The sequence below is a fragment of the Canis lupus genome, chromosome 36 (genome assembly GCF_011100685.1).
Source record: "Canis lupus familiaris isolate Mischka breed German Shepherd chromosome 36, alternate assembly UU_Cfam_GSD_1.0, whole genome shotgun sequence".
Classification (NCBI taxonomy): domain Eukaryota; kingdom Metazoa; phylum Chordata; class Mammalia; order Carnivora; family Canidae; genus Canis; species Canis lupus.
The window spans coordinates 732,800-758,980 of NC_049257.1; the positions used below are offsets into that span (position 1 = coordinate 732,800).

A 26,181-nucleotide genomic window follows, 5' to 3' on the forward strand; every position below is an offset into this window, starting at 1 on the left:
GGAGTCTGCAGGAGATTCCCTCTGCCCCTCCCCTGGTGTTCCCCCCTCCCCAGTCAATTAACCAATCAATAAAATCAATCTTTAAAAAAAATAATTCCCAGGGAGATACTTTGGGACTACATAAATATCTTGTTCAACATATAATCTTAACCAACTAGAATTATTATTCTTGCTTGAGTTAAATATTAGCACAAAAGTTGCAAAATGGGGGCAACCTGGTGGCTCAGCGGTTTAGCGCCGCCTTCAGGCCCAAGTTGTGATCCCGGGGACTCAGGCTCGGGTCCCACGTCGGGCTCCCTGCATGGAGCCTGCTTCTCCCTCCACCTGTGTCTCTGCCTCTCTCTCTCTCTCTCTCCCCCTCTCTCTCTGTTTCTCACGAATGAATAAATAAAATCTTAAAAAAAAAAGTTGCAAAATGGCATTGCTACCTTTTTAAGAGATGAAGAATGTAAGGATGGGAGATTATATGTCTTGAGAGGATATGTGTCTGGTAAGTGGCTATGCCAGCATTAGAACTTCAACCTTTTACTTGCTGGCCCATAGCTTTGTTTTCAGTGTGCCCTGCAGAGGTGAGTAGCCTGATAGTAGAACTGGAACTCACAAGAGGGAGCAATAGAGAGAAATTCCAGAGTGTCCCTGATATTATGAGTGGCATCCTGTGTCCTCACACGTACGCACAGAATCACCTCCGCTAGATGCTTCGTGATCGATAGTTGGAAGGGTGGCGGGATAGACAATATAAGACAAGACAGTAAGTATAGTCATCACATCAACTGAGTAATGATTGATTCACGAAAAGATAACATTTCTAGAAATTTCCTTTTGAGTATAGTTAGTCCAGAATGTCACTGGCATACTAGATAAGAATAGTATGTTTGCACGACACGAATCTTAACAGCTTTATTTTTAAAAATATTTTTATATGTATACTTTTACTGAAGTTTGGTTTGCCAACACATAGTATGACACCCAGTGCTCGTCCCGTCAAGGGCCCCCTCCGTGCCCGACACTGACAGTTCTAAAGTAGCTGTTAGAGCTTCCCCTCGTTTTGCCAAATAAACTGAGAAGAGGCCGCGGAGGCGGCGCAGGGGCACTGGACGGGCGCGGCGGGAAAGGACCCTTGTTCCACCCTCGCGGGCACGAAAACCGAGGCCACAGGAGGCAGCGGCGGCTCGAGGGCAAAGCAGAGGGCTGGGCTCGTGGCGCGCCGACCCGGAGGGAGCCTCCCCCGCCGCGGAGGCAGGAGCGAGCGCTGCGCCCCCGCCGCCCCCGGCCAGCTGCGCCCCCCGCGGGCCGGTCCGTTCCCGTCCTTCTCCCGAAAACATTGCGGGGCGCAGGGGCGCGTGCGCCTCCCGTCCTCGTCCTCGTCCCCGTGCGGGCGGCGCCGGGTCAGGACGCATCCGTGAGGGGCGAGCGCTCGGCCCGGTCCTTGTCCCCGCGGCGCTCCCCGCAGAGACCCCGCACCCCGCACCCCGCGCCCCGCACCCCGCAGGGGCTCGCTGCTGCGCCCCCCACCTCGCCCCTGCCGGCCGGCTTCCGCTCGGCGCCCCGCGGGGGGGGACCCGGGGCTGGGGGGGGGCTGGGGGGGGCCGGGGCGCCTGCAAGTACCGCTCGGCGCCCCGCGGGGGGGACCCGGGGCTGGGGGGGGCCTGCAAGTATCGCGGGACTTGTGCACAGCGCTGGAGCCGCAGCTCCCGGAGCAGAACAGCCGGAGCGCGCTCGGTGCGCAGCGCCCCAGCCCGGGGAGCAGCGGGAGCGGAGGGGGGAGGAGGGAGGAGGGAGGAGGAGGGAGGAGGGAGGAGGGAGGAGGGAGGAGAAGGAGGGGGAGCAGGGGGGAGGGAGAGAAGGAGGGGGAGAGGGGGGAGGGAGAAGGAGGGGGAGCAGGGGGGAGGGAGGAGGAGGGGGAAGAGCGGGGGCGGAGGGAGGGGCGGGGCCGGGGCGCTGCTGACGTCACGCGCCCTAGCCCAGTGAGAGCCCGCGGGCTGGGCGGCGGGAGGGGCGGCGGCGGGGGCGGGGGCCGGGGGCGCGGGGAACGGCGGCGGCGGCGGCGGGGCGGCGGACGCCGCGGGTGACGAGGTGCCGGAGCCCCGCCGCCTCCTGCGCCTGGTCGGCCGCTGGCGGAGCGGCGTGCGGGCGCCGCGCTATGAGGGCGGCCCTGCGGCGCGGGCCGAGGCCGGAGGCGGCGCGCTGCGCCCGCGGGCAGGTGTAGGGAGGCGCGGCGGCAGGTGAGCGCGGGCTGCGCGGCGGGGCGGCCCCTGGGCGGGCGGAGGGCTGCAGCCGCGCGGAGCGCCGTTCCGTCCTCGCGGGGCCCGCGGCCACGACAGCAGGTCTCCGTCGCCCTCTTGCTCCCCGTCTCCCGCGGGGCCTCCGTGGTCGGGGCGCGGCTGGGGGCCGCAAAGTCCCGCAGCGAGTGCCGGGCTGGGGGTGGGCCCCCGCGACCCCGCCCCCCGGCCCCCCGGCCCCCCGGCCCCCGGGCGCGCGTCGGCCGCCGCAGGTGCAGGTGCGGAGGGGGGAGCGGAGGCGCGGAACTTTGTGCCGCCGCCCGCCCTCCGCCCGCCTTTGCCGCTACTCGGCGGAGCTGCGGGCGCGGGGGCCCGGGGGCACCTCCTCCCCGCGCGGCGGCTGCCCTGGGGCGCGGGCGGTCCCCGAGGGCCCGCACACCTCCGCGCCGGCGTCTCCCCGACGGCCGCCCCTGTCCTGCCGCGTCTCCGCTGGGCGCCCCGCGGCCTCGCGTTCTGCCCGCGCCGGTGCCTCTGACTCAGTTTCCCCGTCAGACTCGGTCTCCGGCCGCGGCTCCCGCGCCCGCCGGCCCGCCCCTTCGCCCCCCCGGCCCCCCGGGTCTCTCGGGACGCCTCCGCCCCTGCTGCCCCGGCTCGCGGCGTCCGTGGGGCTGCGCTGCCCGCCGCCCGTCTGTCCCTCCCGCACCCGACCGCGAGCACACGGGCCGGCAGGAGGCTCGGTGAGCTGCGCGTGCGGTCGCCCGGGGCGGGGGGCGGGGGGCGGGGGCCCGGGCAGGGGGGCTTCCCGGCGGCGGAGGAGAGCGCGGGGCCCCGGGCGGCGAGCGCGGACGCGGACTTGCGGGGTGGAGACGCCCGGCTGCCCTGGACGCGGGCGGCTCGGGGCTTCGGGGCCCAGGTCCCGGGGTCGCGCGTGGGCTGCCTCGCCCGGGTCGCCGGCCTCCCCGCCGTGTGGGTGCGCGCGTGTGCCCCGCCCTGCGCGCGCCCTCCGGGGTCCCACCCTGGCTGCTCTGAGAACACTGAGAAGTCAGGTCGCCCTGTTGGTGACCTGTTTCGGCCCTTTCCCTTTCGGGGACTGTGCCCCTTGCCTTCACCCAACCTTCCCTTTTCTTCATCTTGACTTGTACGTGGCCTTGCTAATTGTTTCCTTCCCCGATCTCTATGAATTCCTCCCCCTCTGCAGACTTAGCGCCCTAACATTAAAGCCCTGCCGGAGTGACTTCGCAGATGGATACTTTTGGAGAATCCTCGTAGCCTAAGGAAGGCCTCGAACAGGAGAACAGTGCATTTCTCTGCCCCGTTTGCCAGAGGCCAGGACTGCACATTCCTTCCTATGCCCCTGCCCACCCTCAGCTCCGCTGAGGATTTTCTCTGGCTGCTCCTGCTTGTTTGAGTAAAAGCCCTTAATTCTCTGTTCGTGTGATGCTCATCCCATTCCAGGGCTTAAGCTGCTGCCTTCAGTAGAGGCACTGTGTCTGGGATTAGGTTTGGGGAGGAAGAAAAGGAAGCTTTTGCAAAGCAGGTTCAGTGCTGCTGGTGTAGACGGATTCCGGACCTCGGAGTGGCGCGTGGACGGCCGCGGTCCCGCTGTGCAGACCCCGGCACGGGGGGGGGGGGGGGGGGGGCGGCGCCTGGTGAGCGCGGGAAGGCCGCGGTGCGGCGGGATGAGCACAGGCTCTGCCCAGGGGCCCGCGCACAGGAGGTTGGATTCTGCGGCCTTTTCTTTCCTTTTCTGTTTCCTTTAGTCTTTTTATGAATGGGATTGAGGACTAGCAGAAGGGACGTTGAAACAAGACTCTTCGGTGCCTTTTTGGTTCCTTCACCGCTTGCATTCGCCCCCTCGCAAGTCTGTAGCTTGGCTGATGCTCTCTAACAAGTCACTGCGGAATTGAAGAGATGACTTTAGGGACTCTTAGGCGTAGCATCCCCTAATCCTCCTACCTGAGAGTAAACCGGAACGTGACATCGTTTGTTAGTGAAACTTTTATGTGGTCTTTCACGTGTGAGAAGTTCCCTTAATGTAAACAGATCTGTCAGCTGAAAATACTTGGGGGCTATAAATTGATCTGCAAACTGAATCATTTGCCTTAAATAATGTATAGGCTTCCGTACTGCTTCAAATATGTATGAGAGGTGTGATACTACGTGCATATGAAAATTTGCCCAAGTACCTGAAAATGTAGAGCCTCCTGATACAAGGTACCGGTAGGAATTCAGAGGCTGTACCTGTTGTTGTTCTTTTGTTTTATTCAGTGCTGCTTTTTTATGATAGGGCAGTCACTTCTTAAAACATTTGGGGATTTGCCATGAGTATCGTACAGGAGCATATTCAAGGCCATTTTGTTTTAAAAATATCATTCACAGATCACCTGACATCGTATCCAATGTTTTATATTTAAAAAATAGCAAAGACAGAGCAAAGGTGGAAATTCTGATACTGGTTGAAATGTATTCTGATTTCTTACTGATAATGTGGAGACGTTTTTAACTTTTTAACTTCATGTGCATTCACTTCAGGCTAAACAATTTTATCAGAGTGAAATACAATGTTTCTGTTTTGCTTACTTGGTTTTTAGAAGTGGTAGTTCGTTTTTTGTTTGTTTGTTTTTTGTTTTGTTTTGTTTTGTTTTGTTTTTTCCCCCAGAGAAGTGGTAGTTCTAACAGGAACATTTCTATGCAATAGAGGTTGTGCAGCTTTTAAAACTTGTCATTTTAGGGAGAGGGTGACAGAAAGCAATAAATGAGTATTTTTATTCTTTCTGGTTGGACGAATGAAGAGAACATTGGTGTTTCTGAATAACACCACGTATAAGTAAGGGATATGATTGAAAATAAAGTATGAATAAAGTCCACTGAGTGAAATAAATAACAGTAGTATATGACTTTGATAAGGGTTCATTGTTCTTTATGAAAATGAACAGTCCCTATAGTTTTATCCTTTATCGGCTTTGTTAGATATCGCAATCTCAAGCGGCACCTCTTGCCTCTTGAATAAACAAGAAATTCTTGACTGGGAGTTTTAATTTATCATCTTCTTGGGTTTGCACTGCCATCAGTAGTAGGAAATGTACACATCTTAAATCTAACGAGGCCTTACAGGATCACTACTTTAAAGTCTGAGTGACCATATGCCTAATTATTCAAAGAATTTTAACTGGGTTTTGGTTCTCAGTCCTTCCGTCTGCTCGTGTCATCAGAATAAACACATGTGAAATATCAAATCAAGACTCCTATTGACTTTGACAGTCTATCTGATGGCCTTTCTTACTATCACCTCCCTACCCACTCACCCACACAGACATACTAAGTATATGTTCAAACACATATATCACATTTAAATATCTGCTGTAATAAATCTTTTGTCATTTTAACAGATCAGGCTTTTTTGAAAGATGACTATATCTTTAAGTAATCTCTGTGCCCAACATGGGGTTCAAAATCACAACCCTGAAATGACCAGTCACATGCTCTAGTGACTGAGTCAGCCAGGTTCCCCAGGTTATACTTCAATTTACAATTTCTGTCTTAAAGCACATTGTTTAATTAAGGGTATCTGCTATTCAATTACAGGCATATGTGTTTTTTGAAGAGTCCAGCTTTCTACTGTGAAATTTAATACGGAAAAAATTCAAAGAAATTTGTGAAAATGAATGCATACATTAATTCAGTAGCAGTTGGTCATCCATTTGGGGTGTTATAAAGCGATTATCTTCTAGAGCAAAACGGAAATCAGTTGGACTTTATTCATTTGATATTGTTTCTCCTAGATTCAGATTTCAACCTATGTGTATGCTTTCAATGCAGTATATTATAAAAATATTTTTAATGAGTCTTTGCTTGATTACCAAGAAATAATTACAGGTGGCTAAAGATACCTGTGATGAATGTATGTTCCCATTCCCTTGTAAATGAACTAGCTAAAATTCATTTTTAGCTAAGAGTTTTCTAATTTTCTTTTCCTTATATGAGTCAGGACCTGTTTGTTTAAGCTAAAATTCTTAATTTAGAAAAATTTTAACTGCAGATTATTAAGAGATTTCTGGGGCCCAGCGTTTAAAATGTAAGTGAAAGTAGGGAGATGTGCCTTTCCTCTAGGGGCCCAACTTCACTCAAGTGTGCACATGTAATTATTGTCTTTATGAACTCCTGGATTCTCTCTTATGTTTACTACATAAACAGTAGACCTAAAGCAAGATACAGAATATCACTGGTTAAAAATTGTTCTATTTTAACGGTTAATCCTCCCATTATAGCTTGAGAGGGATGTAGAGAAAATTGTGACTGTTACCATCATAGATAAGAACACTTGTGATCATATTTTCTGTGATGTGAGAAAATTAAAACGCTGCTCATATTAAATATTCAGACTTCCTTTGTATTTTTTTTTTTTTTAAAGAACTGCTTACTGTTAAGATAGATGGGAACTGTCCAAGATCTAGCATAGCAGGGTTTTAACATGATGTGGAATTAATTAGGGCTCTGCTTGATACATTAAACTACATTGATGTCACTTAAATCTTAATTTAAGCTCTCATAGAACATTATAGGAAGTGTGATTAAACTGTTAGTTGGCATTTTGGTGTTCATAATACAAGTGCTGAGTAGCCACTCTAAACAGAAGAATTTAAAGCAAACCCTGCATATTCAAAATATTCTAAATTACACCTCAGAGATAGTAGTAAATGTCAACTTAATCTCTTGCCTAATATTAATTGCCTTGATATTATAAGCACAGCACCTCTTTTTTTGTTAAAAAAAATGGATTTTGACATATGGGGAGGATTATGTTCTCATAGATCAGAAGCATAATAACTGACTTAATTTCCTCTTGAGGTTTTTATTATATAATTAGTTTCAGATGGAGAAAATGAGATTTATATGACTATCAGGACCCCTATGCAATACTGTCATTAATCTAAGGAAAGAAAAATGGGAACAAATACTTGGAAATGAATCTACGTGAAGGTATAGCCATTTAAAAATGGCAAATTGAGTTACACACGGAGAAAGTAACTAAAATCTGTTGGATTCTTATTTTGTCCTTGTACTGTGGATAAATGCCTAATAAGTCGTACCACATCTTATCCTCATAACCATATGAGTGGTAAGTAGTGTGACTGTCCCCACTGTATAAGTGAGGACTCACTCACTCAGAATCACAGAGCTACTATATATTAGTGTGAGGGGTCACACCAGGTCTCTGTCTCTGATGCCAAGGCTCTAATAGTTCTTAGGCTGACATTTTCACTGATTAATAAATTTTTTTAAAACTTGACTGCCAGCCTCCATGTGAACATTTTCTTTTGCATGGTAAGAATGATTTAAAAAGTCTACTTATATCACCGCTGTGTTATAAAGAGTAGACACTTGTACACCAGCTAAGAGGGCAGAACTGAATATCAAAATATAGTTCTTAAAATGGAATAAATTTAGCTTTCTCTGCGTTTTTCTACATTGCATTTATTTTTCTAATTTAGCAAAGACTGATGAAAATTGTATCACAGTCTGGTAATTTATTTCACCGCATTCTGTAGTGTGTGCTGGGAAAGCCCTCTTAGTCTGAGCCACTGCAGCATCCTGTCCTCCGCGCAGCCCGTGCCCATGGAAGCGCAGACGAGCGTGGTGGTCACATCGTGACATAATGAGACGTACACGACCCTTACAGCTATCCATTCTCTGACGAGTCGCCAGCCTGGGCAATGGAGTTTGGATCCAGGAGAGAAACTAGTCATTGGTCTCGCCGCAGTTTCCTCTGGCGATGTTTGTGGAAGGATTGGAGAACTGGAGGGGACTCGATCCTTCCTGGTAGTTAAACTGCAAATCACTGTCGCTGAGACCATGCCAGTCTGTGTCCTGGGACGGGAGGGGAATGCTGGGCCGAAATAAAGGAGCGTGTCTCAAGAGCTTACTCCTCTGTCCTTCCTCCGAACTGGAACTGGTGCATTCGGGCCTTTGGGGGTCATCTTGTTCCTTTGTCACTTCTTTGTTTGCCTTGGTGAGAACAAATCAGTTTTGCTTTAGGTAAGAAAGACCATTGCAAAGGTAAACTTCTAACTGCTTTTCTAAGACTGACCGATGCTGTCAAAAGCTAGCTTACTTTGGATAGTGACCATTGGGGCCATTGAAGAGGGAAAAAATGCCGGTGAGGGTATGTGAAATGTAGCTAAATTGACCTAAGGCATCATTTAATGTCCTTGCTAACAAACCAGTCTGACATTGAAATTACCTAAAGCGGTTTGTGTGCGTGTGCATGTGTGCGTGTGTTTATTTTAATAGAGATTGTCAGATCCCACCGATACAGGTTCTCATTTGCCTGGGATGGGTTTACAGAATCTATTTTTAGTGTCAGATAGTTCATCATTTTTCAAATTTACTGATTTTTATTTATTAAAAAAAAAGATAGAAATTACTATGTTCTGGACACTAAGTGCTTTACAAATACCAATTCATTTCATCATAACCCTCCAAAGTACATTTTATTAGTACCTCCATTTTACACACAAGGAAATTGTGACCCAGAAAGGTTAAGTGAATTGTTCCAGACTAAGCTGATGAGCGACAGGGCAGGGACTATACTATTTTGATGACATGATTAACAAAACAGTTTGCTTTACGCCATAACACTCAAAGTAGCAGCATTGAGAATGGAACCGAGATTCCTAGGTCTTGTTTCCTATAGGAGTAAGTTTTGCCTTTAAAAATGAACGAAGAGAAGCACCTGGGTGGCTCAGTCGGTTAAGCGTCGGCCTTCTGCTCAGGTCACGACCTCAGGGTCCTGGGATCCAGCCCCACTTTGGGCTTCCAGCCCAGCAGGGGGAGTTTACTTCTCCCTCTCCCTCTGCCTCTGCTGCTGTGCTCTCTTTCACTCACTGTGTCTCTCAAATAAATAAATAAATAAATAAATAAATAAATAAATAAATAAATAATCTTCAAAAAATAATGAAGAAAGAAAACCTGACCAACAAATCAGATTTCTAGAGTGGGAAACTAAAAAAATGTTTATGTTATAGAAGTCATAGCACTGGATTAAGAAAGATGGTTAATTATGAAGGAGACAATGTGGAAAAATCGGAGTAGATTTCTTCAGTAACATTGTTGTCTCTATTTAGATGCAGACAACCCCCAAATCCCTCATCCCCAAAATAGGAAGAAATTAAGATATAGCAAGAGACGGGAAGAAAAAATTTAAATCCTTAAGTCATTAAGATTTCTCCATATAGACTTCAATCTGTGAGATTTGTAACTGACCTAATAAGAAATAGCTTATTTTCCTGTGATATTGCTGATAAAATGTTTAAATTACATTAAGTCTTTATGAAAGGATTGAGGAAATCCTGCTGAAATCTCTGGCTTTTCTTTTTTTTTTTCCTCAAGTGTTTTAAGTTTTTTTTTTTTTGTATGGCGGCATATCTTTACTAATTTGTAATCACTAGTAATTTTTAAGAACTGATGTATTAATATTTGATACAATAAATTTTCTCCTTTCTATTGTTTACTATTTTCGTTTAATGCATTAGGACAGTGTTTTAACGATTTTTCTTTAGTCTTTAAAAAAATAAGTACTATTTAAAACTGACAATTGATTAGATTATATAAATTATTTCAATTAGATACTCTCAATCATGAGTCATTCCATGTGCCTGGTTTTTTTAAAACTAAAATTTGCACTTAAAAACAGGACTCTATTCTCAGAGTCTATAAATGAAATGAAGGTTTATGGGGTTACTAACTAGCCTAGTATCAAAAGTTAGTACAGTTTTCCTCCTTTTCTCAGAGCAATTTTCAGCTCTTTTTTTCTGAATCCACAAGGCTTGTCTTTCTTTGATTCTCTTGACAGTTCAGTGTTAGATGGGACTATATGTCATTTGTGCTGAAAAAAAAAATGTTAGAAGTCAGACTGTCCAGGAATATGGTTCAGATCTTGCACATCTCCTGTAGGTTGTCCATGTGCCTCTGTATTTTCTTCTTAAGTAAATAATGTGCTTATTTCCCAATACTCTTTTTCTTTTCCCATATCTTTCCCTTTGTCCTCCGTCCATTCCTTTCTTCCTTCTTCATGGTGCTCTCTACTCTAAACAATGTTTGTTCTATGGCTTAATAAATCCACATGTAGCAGGGCTAGACTATTAGTGCCCTTGATTTGTTAAAAAAATTAAAAAAGAAAAAGCTACTATCCATTTCATCAGTTAGTTCTGAGCAGGTAAGAGACAGACGTTCTGGCTTTTGCATCTGGGTCATTTAGCAGGAGGCTGGGGATGTTAAATTCACATCTCATTACCTTTGTCTACTTTTAGAATTGTGTGCTTGGGCCCTGTGGTCAGTTGGCAGTTGGCTGGCCCGTGGCTCCAAGGGAATGCTGTGTTATTTGAGGGGATGCCAATTTCAGTCGCCACATGGTTTCTGCATTTCTTGGTCAGACTTTCTGTATAAAACACCCAGTATGTGTTTTATTACTAACCCTCGGCTATGGACTTTGTGTCAAAATTTATTATGTTATTAACTGATAGATTGTGAGAGCAGTTTTAATGATTTATTTTCTGTGGCTCCCACTCCCTGATTTTGGATAGTGTTTCCTCTATTTGATAAATGTAGAGAAGACATTTTGTCACAGATTTTTTAAGAGTTTTATTGTTGTGCACTAAGTTGAGATGAATCGTAGGTAATTGGATGGTGCAGCTGAATTAACACATTGAATTGCTAGTTATGAGACACTTCATTTACTCTTGCAGACAACAATAGGCCCATTTTGCTTCTACAATGCACAAATTCTTATTATCTATATAAAATTCTAATTCAAGTGGGATAACGTGTATGCATCATTTCCATTCCTTTTGTAAGGAAAAATAACCTTCACAAATGTAAGATACTTGCAACTATCTCATTAAATAATTTTGAACGTCAATAAATTTTTCTTTCTGAGAATGTTAATCAGTTGTCTCGTTCTCCACAAAAAGGATAGAGTATAAGGCATTTCATAAACATGAAATCAGTAGTATTGCTTTTACTTTGTGTACCTTAAGACCTGTGCAGTGCGCAGTTTGCATTTTTTCAACAGAGAGCCTTGTTTGAATCGTTAAGGACAACATTGTTGCCATCATGACTATGCTGATATTCAATAGTGTAATAATTTTGTCGGTTCTTGGGTTCTTTCATTTAAAGCGTTTTAAGCGTAGCTTCTCTAGGTCAGTGGACTTGCTTTTAAACAGGTGAGTATACATTTTAAGAGGAAGGATTGATACGTATTTTTATTTTATTTACTATATATCCTCTTGAAACCTCATTAATTTAAGCATTAAAGAGTCAAAAAGATATAAGACTGTTAAAAATTGGATGGAGTAAAGCAAGGCAGAGGAAACAAAGATATAGGAGAGTGGCCTGAAATTGTGGAGGGAGCCACTGTGCTCTAAACAAGTCCCCAAAGACTTCAAGCTCTACAATGCCAAGAAAATAAAGGACAGAAGTGAGACACTGGGGCTGACACAGAATAATTAATCAACTGTATAGTTGGAATAATCAACCTACTATGTACCAATTCTGTTTCATCCCTATAAGAAGTGTTTTTTACTAACCGTCTCATTTATACCCCTTAGTACATACTAGTGAAATTACTTAAATGGCTGAGGGACAGTAAGGGCAACTAGGGTTACATCCTAGAATAAAGTCCCTTTTATTTTGGCACTTAGGTTCTTCAAGCCTAGTGATCATCAACTTATTTATCCCACAGCAAAGTCTTTTAATCAATAGGACCCACTCAAGTACAGAGGACTCAGTATTTTCTATTCCTTCTTTCTTAATTATAAAATAACAACCATGGATTACCAGACTTTTAATAAATAATTTAAGAAAAAAATGTTAAGAGAAGTCTGCAACATGAAAAAGACCAAAATAACTGAAAAAATGATTAAAAATAAAATGACCTTGCACGGTACAGATAATTAAAAGATCATAAGAGAGCTAAAAAACATTAGAATTCTTGAAGAGGTGCAAGAAATATTGCATTCATAAAACAAGGGTTGATATGCAAGAGACACAATAAACGAACAAGAAAAATTATGGAAATTAAAGCTTTTGAAATCAGTAGTTTAAGGGAAATTTTGTAATTTCTAATAAAATAACAATGCAAATGAAAAGAAAAACAATGCAAAATGTAAGAGTTGTGGTGAATGTCCCGGAAGTGTGACTTCCTAGTAGAGTTCTGTAAGAGAATAAAAAATATAGTAGAACAAATATTAAAGAATTAATATGAGAATTCTACACCATGGTGGTGAAGGAAGACTCTGAATGCACCTTTTTGCCTGGACACACCATATCTTCAGCTACGTAAGAATCATTTCCCTCTAAAAAGGTTCTGAAAACTACATGAACCCCTCTACATTGGAGGATAAAAAGACCACTTTGAGAAGGTAGGAGAGGCAGTGACATACGTAGCCAAAACCACACCCTCGCATGGCCACACCCAATAGGGAGGGATCTTACCAGTGCAGTACTTCTCCTGAAGGATCAGGGGGTTGATGCCTCACATCAGATACCCCAACTCCCCATGATCCATGCCAGAGAGATGAGTCCACAAAATGAGAGTGAGGCCAATGTACAAAGGAGCCAAAGTACTGTAGGAAACTGAGACTCCCCTTTTAAATGGCTCATGTGTAGTCTCACTCACCTCAGACCCAGTGAAAAAACAGCAATTAGAAAAGCACGTAGACTGCATGTGAAGATTTAATTGCTGATCTGAAAGCCTCTGTTGGAGGAACAAAGGACAGTTGAAACTCTCCCCAGAGATGAAGGTGCTGGCAAATGCTGTTTTGCACTTTCCAAACTACCCTGCCAGCAGGTGGGTGAGCTCACACATTGCACCCTCCCACTGCCTTGCTAAGTCAGCCAAGGGCTAGCAGTCATGGCGCTATCTGCCTTGTGAAGCCAGAGAGCAGGAGTGGTTGCAGCACTTCCCCTCCCTGGCTGGGTCAGGTGTGTATGAATTGTTGTGGCATTCTCCTGTTCCGTAGCTAACGTTGGTTAGCTGGATGGTTGCGACACTCCCTTGCTCCTTGGCTAAGTTTCGCAAGTATGAGTGATCATGGCATTCTCCTACTACTAGCTTGAAGGCAGTGGCAGTGCTCAGGCAAAAAGCGCTGTCCCACTATTCCTAAAGCCTATGGGCATGCATACAGACATTTTCATGCTGCCTTTTTGAAGTCAGCAAGTGTGCGCTACCCTATACTCTCCAGCTGCCCATAAGCCAGTGGATGCATGCAGTCTCTAAAAGGGGAGGCCTCTTACTTGCCTGGCCCTAGTGGCCAAGGGGGCTGGCATTCCTGAGCTCCATGGGAATGTAACATTTGGAAAGGCAGTTCTTGGCAGGCTACCACCTTCAGAGCACTGCACAAAGAGCAGACTGAAACATAAATGCAGTCTTTCTGTGAAAAAGGCCGATTAGTCTGGAGCTTCAGCTAGAGGGACATGTTTCTGTTTCTGGTTTTATGCATGTTTATAGATTTAAAGAGTGCTCCCAGGGAATGAGAACAGGGAAAAACCATCCTTCTATTCTTTCTTGGCCTTGTTACATCATCCTAGAAAGGAACTTATAAACTTATCTGGAGTCCTGGTTTTTGGAACTATTATCCAGGGACACCTGCAGATCTGGCCTAGAGACATCAGGGATTACAATTGTGGCACCATAGGACTATATATATTTGCATACTTTGAAAGCTACTGAGTGAGCATCTGACTTGCAGTCAGTCTGAATGAAACTAGGTGTTAAAGGAGATTACTTCCCTTGGAAAACTGACAGCTCCTTCCATACTCTCAAAAATGGGAGCATATCAAGAAAAAATTGAGTAGTTTAGATAGTTTTGAGAGACCAGCAAAAGCTAGGGAAAGGTTGAATGAGAAGTTTCATCACCTACATAAGGACACACATTCAAGACCTAGAGAGGTAGCTGTTTCACCTAATATATATATATAAACAAACAAAGAGAGTCAAGGAAAATGAGGAAACAAAGAAATATGTTCCAAACAAAAGAATAAGTGAAAACCTCAGAAAAAGACCTTCGTGATATGAAGATAAGTATTTTACCTGATAAAGAATTCAAAGTAAGGTTGTAAAGATACTTACCAAACTCTAGAGAAGAATGAGTGAACACAGGACATAACAAAGAACAAAGAGATAGAAAATGTAAGAACTAAATATAAATCACAGAGCTGAAGAATATAGTAACTGAACTGAAAAATTACACCAGAAATGTTCCGTGCTAGATTGGTTAAGCAGAACAGACCAGTCAACTGGAAGACAGGACAGTAGAACTCACCCAGACAAAGCAGCAAAGAGAAAAAAAGGAGTAGGAAATAAAGATGACCCAAGGGACCAGTGGGGCCTCAAGTGGAATAATATTCACTTTGTAGGGGCCCCAGACGTAGAAGAGAGAAAGAGGGAGAAAACTTATTGGAAGAAATAATGTCTGAAAACTTCCCTATTTGGCAAGATTAGTATTCAGAACTGAAGGAGAGAGAAAAGTTTTCCAGATGAGCAAAAGTCAAAGGAGTTCATCACTATTAAATCATTCTTCTAAGAAATATTAAGGAGGCTTCTTTAAGCTGAAAAAAGATGGCATTAATTAACAATAAGAAAACATCAAGTAAAAATCTCACGGGAAAATGTAAAAATATATGAAGGAAAATGGATTAAATACTTATTAAGCTAGTGTGAGGGTTAAAAGATAAAAATAGTAAAATGAAAGCCACAGTAATTAGTTAAAGGCTACATAAAATACAAAGATGTAAAATGTGACATCAAAAACATAAAATGTACTGGGGGGTGGTGGTGGTAGAAATGTGGTTTTGGAATGTGTTCAAATTCATGTTACCATTAATTTAAAATATAGTATTATATACAGAGAATGATATATGTGAACCTCTTGGTAATCACAAAAGAACTTCTAATAAATACACAAAAGAGAATGCAAAAGGAAATGCAAACATAACACCAAGAGTCATCAAACCACAAAAGATGAAAGAAAAAGAGACTAAATTAAAAGACACAGAATGGACTAAAAAAAAACATCTATGTGCTGCTTACAAGAGACTCAATTCAGAAATAAGTACACACAGAGATTGAAAGTGAAAGGAAGGAAAAAAGATTCACTGCAAATGGAAACAAAAAGAAAGCTGGTGTAGCTACATGCTTATCAGACAAAGTATACCCTGAAACATACCAAAAACCAAAGAGGGGTGTTGCATAATGATAGAGGGGTCAGTCTAGCAAAAGATATAATATTTATAAATATGTATGCACCCCAACATAGGAAGACCAAAAATATATAAAGCAAATATCAACAGACCTAATGGGAAAAATTGAGAGCAATACAATAATAGTAGATTACATCCCCACTTATATCAGTGACTACATCATTCACACAGAAAATCAGTAAGGAAACCTTAGCCTTAAAGGGCCCATTAGAACAGATAGACTTAATTTATACAAAACATCTCCTCAAAAAACAGCAGAATATACATTCTTCTCGAGTGCGCATGGAATATTCTCCAGGCTGTATCACTTGTTAGGCCATAAAACAAGTCTCAATAAATTCAAGAAGTTGGAAATCATCAAGCATCTTTTCTGACCACAGTGGTATGAAATGAGAAATTAATTACAAGAAGAGAACTAGAAAAACTATAAATATACATGGAGAGGGCAGCCCCGGTGGCGCAGCAGTTTAGCGCCGCCTGCAGCCCAGGGCGTGATCCTGGAGTCCCGGGATTGAGGCCCACGTCGGGCTCCCTGCATGGAGCCTGCTTCTCCCTCTGCCTGTGTCTCTGCCTCTCTCTCTCTGTCTCTATGAATAAATAAATTTTAAAAAATCTTTAAAAAAAAGTTTTAAAAAAATAAGTAAATATATGTGGAGATTAAACAACTTGTTACTGAACAACTGCTAGGTCATAAAAGAAATAAAAGGAGAAGAAATGCTGAGTGACAAATGAAAACAGAAATCTGACATACCAAAATCTATAGGATGCAGCAAAAGCAGTTCTAAGAGGGAAGTTCATAGCAACAGGCTTATCTCAAGAAACAAGAGAGATATCAAATAAACATTTTGACTTTATACTTTTATGAACTAGAAAATGAGGAACAAAGCCAAAGTTTAGTAGAAGTAAGGAAGTAATAAAGTTAGAACAGAAGTAAATGGAATAGACACTAAAAGACAATAGAAATGATAAAACTAAGAGCTGATTCTCTGAAAGATAAATAAAATTGGTGAGGCTTTAACTAGACTCATCAAGAATAAGAGAGGACTCAAAGTCAGAAATGAAAGAGAAGTTACAACTGGTATCACAGAAATATGCAGGATCATAAGAGACTACTATGACCAATTATATGCTAACAAATTAGACACCTAGAAGAAATGCATACATTTTTAGAAACTTACAACCTTCTAAAAAGGAATCATGAGGAAATAGAAAATCTCAATAGACCAATTACTAAGAAGAAGATTTTGAATAGTAATAAAAGCCTCAATAAACAAAAGTCAAGGACCAGGCTGCCTCAGAGGTGAATTATACCAAACATTTCAAATATTTAATGCCTATCTTCTTAAACTCTTCCAAGAAATTAAAGAGAAGGGAAAACTCCTGAACTCATTTTACCAGTCCAACATAACCCTGATACCCAAACCAGACAAGAATACCATAAAAAAAGAAAATTGTAGACCAACAGTCCTGATGAACGTAAATGCAAAAGTCCTCAGTAAAATATTAGCAAACCAAATTGGGTTTAGTGATGATTAGTATTATCATGCACCATGATCAAGTGAGATTTGTTCCAGGGATTCAAGGATATTTCAACATCCACTAATCAAAGTGATTCACCATTTAACAAATGAAAGATATAAACTATATAATCATCTTGATAGATGTGGATGAAATATTTGGTAAAATGCATCATCCATTTATGATAAAAACTCTCAAAAAAGTAAGTATAAAGGGAACATATCTCAACATAGTAAAGACGATAGCTGACGAACCCATAGCTAATATACTCAATAGTGAATATCTGAAAGCTCTTCCTTTAAGGTCAGGAACAAGACAAGGATGCCCAATCTCCTGACTTTTATTCAACATGGTATTAAAAGCCCTAGCCAGAGCAATTACGCAACAAAAAGAAGTAAGATGCCTCCAAGTTGGAAAGGAATTAGTCAGACTGTCACTATAGATGATGTGATACTATATATGAAAAACCCGGGACGCCTGGATGGCTCAGAGGTTTAGCGCCTGCCTTCGGCCCAGGACGTGATCCTGGAGTCCCAGGATTGAGTCCCACGTCGGGCTCCCTGCATGGAGCCTGCTTCTCCCTCTGTCTCTCTTTCTCTCTGTCTCTCTCTCTTTCTGTCTCTCATGAATGAATAAAATCTTTAAAACAAACAAACAAACCCTAAAACCTCCACCAAAAAAAAACCTGTTAGAACTAATAAGTGAATTCAGTAAAACTGAAGGAATGAAAATCAATATACAAAATCTGTTGTGTTCTTTATACATTAATCATGCACTAACAGAATGAGAAATCAAGAAAATAATTCCTTTTATGGTTACACTAGAAAGAATAAAATGCATAGGAATACATTTAAACAAAGAGGTAAAAACACACTGAAAAGCATATAAGACATTGATGAAAGAAATTGAAGAAGATACAAATAAATGGAAAGATAATCTATGCCCATATATTGGAAGAATCAATACTAATATTAAAATGACCATACTACCCATAGCAGTGTCTAGATTCAGTGCCATTCCTATGAAAACCTAATGGCATTTTTTGCAACTTGAACAAATAATTCTAAAATCTGTATGAGGGCAGCCCGGGGTGGTTCAGCGGTTTAGTGCCCCCTTCGACCCAGGGCCTGATGCTGGAGACCCAGAATTGAATTCCATGTCCGGCTCCCTGTGTGGGGCCTGCTTCTCCCTCTGCCTGTCTGGCTGTCTCTCTTTCTCTCTCTCTCTCTCTCCCCCCTCTGTTTCTCATGAATAAATAAAATCTTAAAAAAATAAAATAAAATCTGTATGAAAGCACAGAAGACTCTGAATAGCCAAATACAATCTTGAGAAAGAGGAAAGAAGGCCAGAAGCATCATGCTCCCTGATTTCAAAATATACTGCAAAGCTATGTAATCAAACAGTATGGTGTGGGCATATAAACAGACACATAGATCAATAGAACAGAATAGAAAGCCCAGAAATAAATCCACCTATATATGGTGAATTAATTTATGATAAAATGGACAAGAATATATACTGGGGATAGCATAGTCTCCTCAATAAATGATGTTGGGAAAACTGTACAGCTACATGCAAAAGAATGAAATTGGATCACTCTCCTCTCCTATATACCAAAATTAACTCAAAATGGATTAAAGACTTCAGTGTAAGACCTGAAACCATAAAACTCGTAGAAGAAAACATTGGTTTTAGCAATTTTAAAAATGATCTGACTCCAAAGGAAAGGGAAACAAAAATAAAAATAAGCAAATAAGACTATATCAAACTAAAAAGCTTCTGCACAGTTAAGGAAACAAGCAACAAAACAAAAAGGGACAAAAAGCCTACAGAATGGGAGAAGGTATTTACAATTCATATATCTGATAAGGAGTTAACATTTTAAAAATGTAAAGAGGGGATCCCTGGGTGGCGCAGCGGTTTAGCGCCTGCCTTTGGCCCAGGGCGCGATCCTGGAGACCCGGGATCGAATCCCACGTCAGGCTCCCGGTGCATGGAGCCTGCTTCTCCCTCTGCCTGTGTCTCTGCCTCTTTCTCTCTGTGACTATTATAAATAAATAAAAATTAAAAAAAAATGTAAAGAATTTATAACCCAATAACAAAAAGAAATCTGATTTAAAAATTGGCAGAGGATCTGAATAGATAGTTTTCCAAATAAGATGAGTACAAGCACATGGAGGAATGCTTAACATCACTATTCATCAGGGAAATGCAAATCAAAACCCTACTGAGATATCACCTTCCATCTATCAGAATGGCTATTATCAGAAAGACAAGAAATAACAAATGTTGGTGAGGATGTGGACAAAAGGGAACCTTGGTGCACTGCTGGTGGGAATGTAAAAGATGCTGCTGCTGTGGAAAGCTATAGTATAGAGGATTCTCAAAATAATAAAAATAGAAATGCAATTCAGTCCAGCAATTCCAATGTCTAGTTATGTACCCAAGAAAACATAAACACTAATTTGAGAAGATATATGCACCTTTGTTTTTATTGCAGTATAATTTACAGTAGACTAAATATGGATATGGAAATAACCTAAGTGTCTATTGATGGATGAAGGAGATATGGTGTGTGTGTGTGTATATATATATATATATATATATATATAAAATAGAATACTACTCAGACCAAAAAAAGAGTGAAATTTTGCCATTTGAAACAATATGGATGGACCTTGAAGGTATTCTGTTATGTGAGAGAAGTTAGACAAAGAAAGATAAATGCCACATAATTTCTCTTATATATGGAATCTAAGAAATAAAACAAAATGCAGACTCATAGATACAGAGAGCAGATTGGTGGTTGCCAGAGGAGAATGGGATTGGAAAAGCCAACTGGGTGCAGGGGCTCGAGAGCTATGAAGTTCCAGTTATAAATAAATCATGGGGGGATCCCTGGGTGGCGCAGCGGTTTAGCGCCTGCCTTTGGCCCAGGGCATGATCCTGGAGACCCGGGATCGAATCCCACGTCGGGCTCCCTGCATGGAGCCTGCTTCTCCCTCTGCCTGTGTCTCTGCCTCTCTCTCTCTCTCTCTCTGTGACTATCATAAATAAATAAAAATTAAAAAAAATAAATCATGGGGATACAATGTGCAACATGGGGAATATAGTCAATAATATTGTGTTAACCTTGGCAGGTGACAGATGGTAACTAGACTTATTATGGTCGTCATTTCATAGCATATACAAAATATTGTGTCCCTGTGTTGTACACCTGAAACCAGATGTTGGTTGAGATATATCAATTATTTCTCAATAAAAAACAAGGATTAGTAGAATAATTCTCAAATTTCTGGAGAAAGATGATTTGCAACTCAAAATTCCATATCCACTCAATATATCAATCATGTGCAAGGTTAGAATAAAGACATTTCAGACATACAAAGGCTAAATATATTTTCCACAAATATAACCTTTCTTAAAAAATTACTGGAAATCCAATTCCAGCAAAGTCTAGTTAAGAGAAAGAAAAAGACATGTGGCATGATAGTTACGAAGAAGTCCTGCCGGGTGAGCAGTTCAGGTTGTTCCAGTGCCTTGCAGGGCCCAGGTCAATGAGAGTCTCTGACAAGAGGCGACATGCACGACATTTCATGTTCAAGATGTGTTTGAAAAGAAAAAGAAAAATAGTGCCGGGAGAAAAAGAGTAGAAACTCCAGGGAAAAGAAAAGAATCTGCGAGAAAGTAATCATAGAATTTTAGTTGGCTCTTAAACGGACATGATTTTAGGGCCCCTGGGCGGCCTTGTTGGTTAGGTGTCTGCTCAGCCCACGGTTCTGGAGTCCTGGATGGTGTTCTGAATCGGGCTCCCTGGCCCATGGGGCATCTGCCTCTCCCTCTCCCCCTGCTCCTTCCCCCCTGCTCATGTTCACTCTCTCTCTCTCAAATAGTAAATTAAAAAAAAAAATGAACATAGTTTATGTTAATTAAATATAAATCATATTTACTGATTTTCTAGTTTTAGTATCAATCTTTAGGTAAAATGTCAAAGATAATCATGACAGTAGCACAGAATGCAAACATTGTCAGCACTGATAATGTTACAGGAAACACAAAGATGGTAGGGCCCCAAGTTTGGTAGGAGTTTTGGAGTAGCAGGAAATTAGAAGATTAGCATATTACAGAGTGGGGTCAAGAGAGAGTGTCTACAGTTGAGGACAATAAATAGCAGTGATGACGTATTCCTTAAAGTTAGGAAGATAACCAAGAGGAGGAATAATGGATATATTAAGAGGAAGCGTATGGGGAAGTGGGGAATGTGGCAAGTGGGATAATTTGGATAATGTCTAAAATACTTTGGGTCCATACGTGGGGTCAAAGTATGCCTCAGTTTGATTTTTTTTTTTTTTAATGTGGCTGCATTTAGGTGCTTATATACTCTCTAGATTTTTACAAATTCTAATTACTCTGTTAAATCAACGTGATCCATGAAGACATTTGAATTTAAGGCGTCTGTTGTGGAAGTCATAAACAATTAAATATGTTTTTCCCTCTGGGAAGTGGAACTGCTTGGATTTGGCGCAGGGGGCCGCACTGCATAAAGAAATCTAAATACCGAGCTGAACACTAGCACAGTGGCGGTCGCCCACTGAATTATAAAGATCATGAGGCTAAGAGGAGAATTGTATTCTAGTCCAGAAAAAGCCGCTTACAAGTCTGTAGCATGTCATTTAACTTTTCTGGAGCTGAGTTTCCTCATCTTTAAAAGTAAGCAATTGGTGGGTGGGTGGATGGGTTAAATGAGTGATAGGTACTGAGGAGGGGAGGACACTGGCCATTTTGTGATGAATCACAAAATTCCACTACTGGAACTAATGTTACACTACGTGTTAGCTCACTGGAATATAAATAAAAACGTAAAAAATAAAATAGAGCAACTAGTATGAAAAAATACCTGGTATTACTCTTTTTTTTTCTTCTCCTGTTTATTTTACAAAGATAGGCCTGTTATTTTCTTCAAGAAAGAAGTGAATTTTTCCAATTCTCAACACTGACTCAGGTTCTTATTTGCTCTACCTTTTTAATAAAGGTGTTAATTGCCTTTTTAACAGTGGTCCTCATTCTCTTTATTTCTTTACCTTGTGTCTAACTGAATTGACCACTCAACTTAGAAGTATGCTTCTTTGTTTTATTAATCTGGAACAATCACTTCCCAAATAAGGTTGTTTTGATAGAATTTTTTTCATTATGCAAGGCTTTATTTCCTTATAATTAAAAAAAAGTATCTTTTTTTTGCTGATGTAAAAATGCAAAGGAGTACCAAAGCTTCTTTAAAAGCTCTTATCTCCATTCCACCTCTGTTTTCTTGAATATTTTAGTAGCACTAAGCAGTAATTTTAACAACATTTTGTAGTGGTTTCCAGATAGAGATGGTAAATTTTATAGTCTTCTGTGTTATTAAATTATACCAGTTACTGTGACTACCTGATGTGCCTGCAGATTCACAGAAGAATTGATAGATGAAAGGTGGGCATTCCACTGTTACACAGATGTGAGGATAGTGCCATCTTCCATTGGCAGCTGATCTTGAATTTTTCACTGCTTTTTATCATTTGGGCTAACACTTTAATTTCATAGCTAATCAGAAATAGTTTCCTTAAAGATGCTAGCTATTCCTAATAAATGTGAGAATACAGATGTGTTTCATGAGAGATTTCTAACCTGCTGGTTATTGGAAGAATTCTGTATGTGTGGTACATGCATGCATATGCGTGCTACGTATGTGTGTGTGCTTTAGCATCTTTTAACGATGAACATCAGGGGACGGATGGGTGGCTCCGTTTAGCACCCGCCCTTGGCCCAGGGCGTGATCCTGGAGACCTGGATCGAGTCCCACGTCAGGCTCCCTGCTTCTCCCTCTGCCTGTGTCTCTGCCTCTCTCTCTCTCTCTCTCTCTCTGTTTCTCATGAATAAATAAATAAAATCTTTAAAAAAAAAAAACAACTATGAACATCAGTTTAGTAAACCAAAAGAAAATTTGTAATACTTGGAGAGAGAGAGAGAGAGAGAGAGAGAGAGAGAAAGGAAGGAAGTTTCCCAGTTTTCCTCCATAGCTTGGGACAAATGCAGCACAAAAAGGTATTGTGGAAAATTGGGAAAAATTCATTTTAATTGATATGTTTAATATATGTGTATATATATTTTTTTTTTTTGGGTGGGGGAGACAGAAAATATGTGCAATCCAGAGGAGGGGCAGAGGGAGATGAAGAAAGAGAATCTTAAGCAGACTCCATGCTCAGTACATAGCCTGAGGTGGGGCTCAATTTCAGGAACCCGAGATCATGACCTGAGCTGAAATCAAGAGTTGGCGGCTTAACTGACTGAGCCACCAGTATGCCTCCAAAATCGAGTATTTTTATGGTAGAAAGGATAAAGGATTCTGAAGTAAGAAGAAAACAAATTAAAATTGTGAGGCATTTTTTAAAGCTGTGAATATCTGGTTTCTGTTGACAGCTTGTGATTACAATCTTTCTGGATACCTCCTTTTACCATTTTCTGAGTCGTCTGGTTTTTGGACAGTGACTTGAGTTCAGTGAGAGTTGCTTTGTCTTGTTATATCACTCAGTTTGATGAATCAAGAATCCATTAAATTTCCTTTTAAAGTTGCATTCTTGGCAGTTAATTAGAACCTTTATGTATACAAATTATCCCTTTATTATAAGGTAGAAAAAAAAGGCAGATATTCAAGTTTGGAGGAGACAAACATGGTTGTGTTAAAGATACAAGCTTGACCGTGGGGCTTGCATAAATGCAGTTCAGAATCTATGACTCATCCAATTACGAAGAGACTGGCAAGTGACAGTTGCGTAGCCTCTGTGGAATTTAGTTATCCGATCTTTAAAATGAGAGTAATAGTAATAATAGCTAACACTAAAAAACCTGGGTCTCTAACGGGCATGAGGTTCCCTTTTAAGTGCTTTTCATAAGATTAGCTCATTTTATTCTCACAATAGTAAGAGCTAGATATTTATTTTCACCCACCTAATAATTATAAGTATTTTAATAGGTTGTCATGAGGTTTGAGGTGACAGTGCATGTAATGTATCAATTATTGTGCTTGGCATTTAGCAAGCGCTCAACAAATGCTAGCTATTATTAATGTACCTCCTTTTCCAGAGTCCTCTACTGGCATTTAGCATGACAGGTGCCTAGTAAATCTGGCCTGCTTAACTGATTTCTGAAATAAAATGATCAGACCTGGAAGAGTTATGGTAAAGAGTAACTGCAAAATCAGATCCCAGGAGACAATAAATAAATAGAAATCCAAGATAGGATTGAAGCCAAGCAAAACATAAGTACATTTAAACTGTATTAGTGAAATATTTAGACATTTTCTTTAAGAGAGAAGGTAACCGTGTGAAAGCAAAGATACATGACGATGAATATTATATCATAATATTATACAAATTGTACACGATGCTTAACACTGAACTGCCACTTTGCAGAAAGTGCATCTAGCTTAGAAAAAGGGTATTCAGCTTCTATTCGCTTTATTTGGAAAATAGGTGTCACTGCTGATTTTTGTTAGGTGTTCTTGGTTAGGTGGAGCAGTCATCCTCCATTTTCCCTTTGGTTTTTGGATCAGCTTTGACTTCGTTATTTTTTCTTGAGGACGACCCTAAGAGAAATGGAAAGATGGGAGCTTTGTGTGTGTGTGAATACAAAAAATAGTAAAAATTTTAAAACATGTTGCCATCCTAGCCTCAGTCCCTGAATGAAAAAGATGTGACATATTATTTTTTGTGCTTTAGAGACAGAGATTTCATATTCAGTATATGACATCTAATTGTTTTTAATGCTTTTTAAATAAATGCTTAATTGGAGATTTCTTTTTTCTTAATTTGGAACACATAGCTTGAAATAGCAAATTATAATTGATTTCTCATTTAGAAATATTTGAATTTCAATTCTCTTTTCTTATCATATGAAGAAAATGTGTTGTTTTAAACACTGATAGTTTCTCATTTCCTCCACAATAATTTGAACAAATGATAATTATATACAAATTAATGAACTTCTGGTGGGAATCTAATGATGCATCATGCTGTTTTTGATTTATTTCTGAATCATTTGCAGGCTGTTGAAATGTTCCAGAACTAATTGTTTAACGTAACCTACAAGTTCCTCAACTCCAAAAACACGTTCAGTAAAATAGAATAGTTGCTTTAAAAAAGTGACAGAGGGCTAACTAACATGTTTTGTGAGCATTCATTACATAAGAAGTGGTGTTATAGGTTATTAAATAATATATGTGCTTTATCTGTATTTAAAAATTCTTTTCATATTACAAATATTAAATTATTGAGATAACTTTTTATTTCTTTTTTTTTTTTCCTCACTGTGATTCAGTTTTCTAGTAGTGCCTGGAAATAATGTGGAGTCCTCAGCTTACATTTCCTTAGTACTCCTTTTCCCTCCCGTCATGAAGTTTTGTGCGCCACCTGAATAATATTTTAAAAGTTACTGATAAAAACTTTATTATAAGCTTCTACAATCTCGTAAAGAATTTCTAAATGGGAAATGTTTAAAATCAAGTTATAACTCTTGTGATGTCTGGAAACATCAGCATGCAGTTAACAATTTTCAATCAAGTTTACACTGAGTCACAGACAAATGATTTTCTTGTACTGTTATGTCTCTCTGGCAAAATATTATGCCACCTGTGTTTTATAGGGTGATACTCCACTGACAATTAACCTTGTAAGCTTGCTTTGTGATCCGTTTTCATTTTGCTTAACAAGGGGTTTTGAATTTAGTAACTCACAAAAAATATTCTCCATCATTATAAATATAAAACCAAGATGTAGAATGTTTAGCAAAGATTGATTTTGCAATGCAGTTTTAATCTAAATCTAAATCAAAGGTATCTTTGATTTCCTGTCATAGGACTGGGCTGTTGCCCACCACCTGTGTGTATGTGTGTGTATGTGTTTCCCAAAGGGCTTCTACTGAAAGTCGAGTTTCGTTTTTATGGGTTCCCTAGATGTTTTCTGTGTGACCTCCACTATTTTGTGCTTGGGTACCACTCAAACTAAAAAAGAAATACTGATCTTATTTTCTGATAATTCAAATTTATTCTTGACTTCTAGTTGCTTTATTAACTACAGAGTTTATTTTGACCTTTTTGGGACCAAATTAAATTCTGGTCCAACTTTTTAAAATTTTATTATCTCAAACCTTG

The 26,181-nt window shown here is 41.2% G+C and overlaps 1 protein-coding gene across 3 annotated transcripts in view; it reads left to right on the forward strand.

Moving 5' to 3' along the window:
* Window positions 1-26,181, forward strand: part of GALNT13 (polypeptide N-acetylgalactosaminyltransferase 13) — a 576,595-nt gene that overhangs the window by 27,853 nt on the left and 522,561 nt on the right. The window contains exon 1 of one of the 3 annotated variants that reach the window (XM_038584526.1): window positions 2,172-2,225. The exons of 1 other annotated variant lie outside the window; for it this stretch is intronic. The gene's annotated coding sequence lies outside the window, so the exon portion shown is untranslated. Of the gene's footprint in view, window positions 1-2,171; window positions 2,226-26,181 lie in introns of those variants that run through there. One more of the 3 variants, XM_038584528.1, reaches the window with a different exon arrangement.